Here is a 7,058-nt window from a genome sequence, read left to right as displayed (position 1 = left end):
CTTTATTATACAACCCAACTATCCTATACAAGAGGGAAAAATGGATAAAGGGAACAAGAATAAACCTTCCATGGGATGGATCCCTAGGTGTTTCTGGCGTGTGTGTTGGACCGGCCTGTACATTGGCCCTTTCTCTGATCCATGTGTGTTCATGTTTTGAACTTGTAGTCTTTTTACTCTTTTTTCCCTGCATCTCTCTTTAGGCCACAATGACTGGTCTTGCTCCAGGATCCCTCTTCTCATCAATGTTCAATTAGAAACACAAATGCCTGCTTAGAGTCTCTGGTCTGTTTCTTGAATTTCATGCTCGGGATGGTTCTTTTAAGTCTTTAACAATGTCAATTTCAGTGGTGTATCTGTGGTGTTTCCAAATAGCAGAGCCCAAGGCAAGACCCATCAAGACTGTCTTCACCTGGGATAATGCCTACAATCTTTCCATACATCCTCCTTTTACTTTTATAAAATAATTAAGAACTATTTATACAAATATACATATGTACAGAAGTATCAGGTATCAAATACATAACCCAGTCCTTTTGTATTTAATAATCTTGGAGAAAGTATTTCACTAACCTATCAAACAGAGTCCTTTTTTTTTATTGTTTAAAGTTTTAAAAAGTCTCTTTATTAGAAATTGTAATTATCTATTCAAAAATGTGTTTTTAATTCTTAAAGTAAATCTTTTAGTAATATTGTGGCTCTGTAGTCTTCAATCTCATCAGAGACCCAAGAAGGAAATTTTGTCTACTGTAAAGGAAATGTTGGTGGGCAACTTTCATGTGTGGATAGGACAGAGGGAGCGGACCACTTAGACAGTCACTGGATTTTTTTCTATCATTGGAGCAATCAGTCTTCAGCCTTATTCGCCCAAAACATCTAACAAATTGTTTTGTGGACCAGGAATTTTGACCATCTGCTCTACCTAGTCTCTGCAAAGTGGGACAGTCAACTTCTCAGTATCAATGTTGATCATAGTGGACAGTCAGTCTGTCATCAGCGGTATAGATAAGAACAGGCCTTTAGTCCAGTCACTATCCTGTCTCTTGATGCCCTCATCCTCAATGATGTATATGGGGATGCAGCCAGGAGTGGATGTCTGTCAGGAAAGGTCTCCATCATTAAATGTCATATTTTGTGGATCTCTGAAGAGTTTGAAGATTAATTTTCTATCTATTCTTATATTTATCAATCTATTCCTTTGAAGACATATACAAGAAACTAAACAAACCTGTTCTATGACCAATAAGATTTATAGGTAACTAAATACCAACTTTTATCTCCTATCTTCTTGAACAGCTTATTAATAGTTAGTTTTCCCAAAACATTATCTTTTCAAATGAATGGCATATGAATAATATATTAAATAAGCTCTCTCCAGGTGTCCTCATTAGAGTGACATCGTCTTTAAACCCTGCGTGGCAATCCCTGACGCACCGCCGTGATGCCCAGGGAAGACAGGGTGACCTGGAAGTCCAACTACTTCCTTAAGATCATCCAACTTTTGGATGATTACCCAAAATGTTTCATTGTGGGAGCAGACAATGTGGGCTCCAAACAAATGCAGCAGATCTGCATGTCCCTGCGAGGGAAGGCTGTGGTGCTGATGGGCAAGAACACCATGATGCGCAAGGCCATCAGGGGCCACCTGGAAAACAACCCCGCTCTGGCGAAGCTGCTGCCTCACATCCGGGGGAATGTGGGCTTTGTGTTCACCAAGGAGGACCTCACTGAGATTAGAGACATGCTGCTGGCCAATAAGGTGCCCGCGGCTGCCCATGGTGGTGCCATCGCCCCCTGTGAGGTCACTGTGCCAGCCCGGAACACGGGTCTGGGGCCTGAGAAGACATCGTTCTTCCAGGCTTTGGGCATCACCACTAAAATCTCCAGAGGAACCATTGAAATTCTGAGTGATGTGCAGCTGATAAAAACTGGAGACAAAGTAGGAGCCAGCGAGGCCACACTGTTGAACATGCTCAGCATCTCACCCTTCTCCAGGTGTTTGACAATGGCAGCATTTATAACCCGGAAGTGCTTGACATCACTGAGCAGACTCTGCACTCTCGTTTCCTAGAGGGTGTCCGAAATGTTGCCAGTGTCTGTCTGCAGATTGGTTACCCAACTGTTGCCTCGGTGCCACACTCTATCATCAATGGGTACAAGAGGGTCCTGGCTTTGTCTGTGGAGACTGACTATACCTTCCCTCTTGCTGAGAAGGTCAAGGCCTTTTTGGCGGATCCATCTGCATTTGTGGTCGCTGCCCCTGTGGCTGCAGCCACCTCGGCTGCTCCTGCTGCTGAAGCCCCAGCCAAGGCTGAAGCCAAGGAAGAGCCTGAGGAATCAGATGGGGATCTGGGATTTGGTCTCTTTGACTGATCACCTCTCAAAGCAACCAATTCAGCCAGCTTAATTTGAGAAACACGGGAATAAAGGCATACTTCTCTTAAAAAATATATTACATAAACATTGAACAAAATGATCTTAAATTTCTACTAGCATACAATATATACTTTACCAACATATAACATATAATACATAAGGCAAAAGTTGCATAATGATTATAGAGAGTTTTGGATGACTGTCTCTGTTATTTTTTCAACTTGGAAGCTGCTAACCTGCCCTTCTGGTTTACTCAGATAAAAATTAAGTTTTATTGCTTCTCAAGTCTCTGATTGGGTTGAAAAACCAGATAGTTTAGTCTTACAATTAATCTTAGATGTGTAAGAGTTAAGATGGTTTTAGGTCTAGATAGATGTTTTAAGCAGACAGAGATGAGATATGATAGATATTAATTTACATTCAGAATTTTAGAATCACCAAGATAGGAGAGATGTTTTCTTTAAGGGTGCCAAATACAAATAACCAAAACACTATGAATATAACATTTATATAATTCCTGTTTGTTTCATGGTTCTTATTGCTGGATGTAATATATTATATTTATGTGTAAAATAACTTTTAAAAATATGATTCTATTTCGTATTGCATGAATGTATGTGGGTATGAGACCATCGGAAGAGAATGGGTAGGTTCTCAGTTCCCGAATTTCTGTAAAACACTGACCCTACCTCTTCCAATAGCTGTTGATTGACAAAAGTTCCTTGGATAGAAATGTGAGTTAGTGAATCACTGCTGAATCACGCTGAGTTTTTGTCTGTCTTACTCTTGCTAAGGTCTTACGCATGCAATGTCAACTACTCTGAGGTCGTATGTACAGTGGCATTGACGTTGGCGTATCTAAGAAAGATTGTTTTCTTGCACATATCTAGGGCCCCTGTTTCTCACTTTTTAAGTTAATTAAATAGAGACCTTGGACTGAAAAAAAGGCAGAAACACAGTTTTCAAGAGAATTAGAGATCTTTTTGCTATTATTTGTGATATTTACTTGTTTGTTCTCTAAAGAGTCTAATCATATAACCATATCTGGCCAGAAACTCTTCACATGGAGCATCCTGACATTGAATTCACAATGTCCCCTGAGTGCTGAGACAAGGAGTGTGTACCACCACACCCAGCCATCTTTTACAGTGAATAAATAAATAATTAAAGCCGAAAAAAGAAAAAGGAAAAGCAGAAGCAGGTTTCTAAGATAGTTTCATAAATGTTAAGAGACTGAGAGGGAGAGAGAGAACACCAACTTTCAGCTCCCAAGGAAGAACTTTATCACAGAGTAATCACTGAGCATAACATTCCTGAGAACCTGACACCTGACTGGTATGAGTAGAAGTTATTGATATTGGTAACAATTTGTATTCTATACTTCAAGATACTGATTTTTTGCACATTTTTCCCATTAATGAAACCTGTCCTTTCTTTCTGTAATATGAAACTTCCAAACAACTGGGAGATGACAAGCTGTATTCCTGTGGGAGACTGGTATGTCCTGGTAGGTAGACAGAGAGCAGCCATTAACATTCTCTTTGGTTGCATAAATGTATTTGACATATTCTAACCTGGTTACTGAGTTCCCTTTTCTTAAAATGTTGACTTAAGAAAGCCTGTAATTATGTTTTTTTTTCTCCTGTTTTGAGGTATAAACATTTTTTAAAGTCTCTAGACAGTTTGCAAGGTTCAAAATCTTCCTCAGTGACTTTGGGACATTTCCTTGAAATACAGTTCCTTAAGAAATTAAAGCCTCTTTCTAGTCATAGTGAGAAAAGAGGTATCTTTCTGTTTTCAGCTTCTTCCTTCAGTCAAACTGTAAAAAATCCTTCATATGTTTTAGTGTGGCAGGTAATACAGACATGGCTTGGGATACCATCAGATTATTTGGTAAATAAAAACTCTGCATGTTTTTGTCTTCATAGACTTTCATATGTAGGCTTGGCTTAGGCTCTTATAGCTATATATTTCTAACAGAGATAGACTAATAATGAAATTTATCATCCATGATCATGGCCTATAAAAGCCTTCTTTGACAATACATAGTTGACTCAAGATACTTGTCTTTAATGACGGAACAAATTTTGGCAATTTTAATCAAGGTACTGAAATATTGGTTTTCAAATATTCTTCCACATTTTTCTCTTTTTCTCACATTACAAATTGTAATTCGTATTCTTTTATGCTCAGTTTGATAGGATAAATTATATTCAATACATTTTTCTATAGTTCCATTGTTAAATTCTTTCAACCACTAGTTCAGGAAAAAAAAAATAGGACTTTTTGTGAGCTTTCTTTTCCCCAAGATCATAGGTACAGATATAATTCTATCCACGGCTGCTGTGTCAGCTTACTCATGGTCCTATTGATCAAAAAATCATCTACTTTATGTTGTTCATAGGGTTAATTACTTCCCTTCATGTTTATCTAAGTACTTATATTTTTAAATCATTATATCAACTTTCAATCTTATTAAAAATGAAAAATGAAAACTGGGAGAGTGGCATATCCTTGTAATCCCAGCACTTAGGAATGTGATATAGCAGAAGATAAAATTCGAGGCCATCCTGAATGGATGATTCTGAAACAAGAAAGAAATAGCAAGAAGGGAGGAAAGCAGTGAAAGGACAAGAAAGAAAGACAAACAGACTTTGACATTTGGACTTCATGTGAGAAGAAAGCTCTGTTGACAGGAACAGAAAACGGTGAGGATGACCCTTTCACACATCACTCAGTCTGATGCTTTGAAGATAAGAGTATCTTCACTCAGATATTCTTTCTTTCTTTCTTTCTTTCTTTCCCCAAACATTCCATCTCTTTTGTTGCCTTAGCTGATAGATAAGTCCCTAATACTTTCTCCTTCCCACAGAACTGTTTCTCAGGGAACAAAGTGTGCGTCAGTTTGCATAATGTTTCTCTCAAAGCTTTATGTATTGAAATGTCATTCTTATCTTAATAAGAAAGTGGAATCTTAATTCACATTTAGTGTTAGGTTGGGGCTTTGGGATGTGATTAAGATTTGATAAAGCAATCACTGAGTGCAGGTTCCACGTCTTTATTCTGGTAAATAACCAAAAAAAAGCAGAGACATTAGAGAATGCCCAGTACTTGCTGTGTGATGCTCTGCATTGCCTGAAGATAGCACTATCGAAAAGGTACTGTAGATATGTATCCTTAGACTCCAGATGTTAAAGCTATCTAAAATTCCTTCTTGCAGCATTCTTGTCCCCTCTGAGTCTTTCTATTCTCTCCTCCCACTTTTCCACAGGACTCCCAGAGCTCTGCCTAATGCTTGTCTATGAGTCTCAGTATGATTTGAACAGCTGCTACAGGCAAGGCTCTCAGAGAAAGCTTAAGTTAGACTCCTGTCTGTAAACACAGCAGAGCAACCTTAGTGGGGACAGGGGGTTGGCTTTCTCCTATGGGGTGGGTCTCAGTTTGAGCCAGGCATTGGTTGGTCATTCCCTCTGTCTCTATCTTTATCTCTGCACATCTTGTAGGCAGGGTAAATTTTGGTTCGAGGCTTTTGTAGGTGGATTGGTGTTCCCCTCCCATCACTATAGGTCCTGCCTGGCTAGAAGGTGGCTTCCTCATTCTCGATTCCCCTGCTGCTAGGAGGCTCAGCTAGAGATATGCTCTTATCCTCCCTGTAGCCTGCTCTAGCTGTTGCAGGTCTCCAGCTTTTCTCAGCGATGTCCCTACCTTCATTTTCCCCTTTCTTTCCTGGCCTCCCCACACTCCCCACATCTGACCCCCCTAGTTGTTTTCCTCCACACACCTCTCCTATCTAGTTCCCTCTCTACTTCCTCTTCCACTGTCAATTCTATTTCCTCATCTATGTGAGATTCAAAGAGTGCCTACCTTGAGCCATCTTTGTTACCTAGCTTCTTTGGGTCCATGATATGTAGTATAGTTATCCTGTAATATATGCCTAATATCTGCTTATAAGTGAGAGTCAACAAATCTAGATCCAATGAGGCTTACAGAGATGGAAGCACCAACCAAAGAGCATGCATGGACTGGACTAAGACCCCCTACACATATGCAACCAATGGGCAGTTTGATCTTCATATAGTTTCCCTACTAAGTTGAGCTGGTGATGTCTAGCACGTGGATTCTGTTGCCTGCTTTAGATCACCTCACACTAATGGGGCTGCCTTGCCTGGCCTCAGTGGATGAGGAAGAACTCAGTCCTGATGGGACTTGACATGCTAGAAATGGTTGTGTGTTGAAGGGAGCAAGGAGGCTACAATCGGGATGTAAAGTGAAAGAAAGAAAATGTTCCTTCAAATTACCAAACTCATGCAATAATATTATGAACAACAGCAGTTTTCTAGAGACTTACAAACCATTTTAAATATTGTTCATATAGCAATGGGAAATATTGTAAAAGCTTGTTGTCATTTTCTATAGCAGAGGAAGACAGTTTGCTCTAGTAAACATTTTCGAAGCTACTACGTAAACCAGTACACACACACACAGACACACACACACACACACACACACACACACAAACAGACACACACACACAAAACCAACAACAAAAACAGGCTAAAAATGTGGTCAATTGATGAAGAGCCATGTGGATCTTATGATGTGTTTTTTGATCCAACTCTATCCATCTAGGCTTTTAGTTTCTGTGTATTACCTGAAACAATAATAATTTCTGGTGAAGACCT

General features: G+C 39.5%; 1 pseudogene; it reads left to right on the top strand.

The window, feature by feature from the left end:
* Window positions 1-1,373: 1,373 nt before the first annotated feature.
* Window positions 1,374-2,388, top strand: LOC127190995 (60S acidic ribosomal protein P0-like; annotated as a pseudogene).
* Window positions 2,389-7,058: the final 4,670 nt, after the last annotated feature.

The sequence above is a fragment of the Acomys russatus genome, chromosome 6 (assembly GCF_903995435.1).
Source record: "Acomys russatus chromosome 6, mAcoRus1.1, whole genome shotgun sequence".
NCBI classification, from domain to species: Eukaryota; Metazoa; Chordata; class Mammalia; order Rodentia; family Muridae; genus Acomys; species Acomys russatus.
This window is presented reverse-complemented; position numbering and strand designations above follow the sequence as displayed.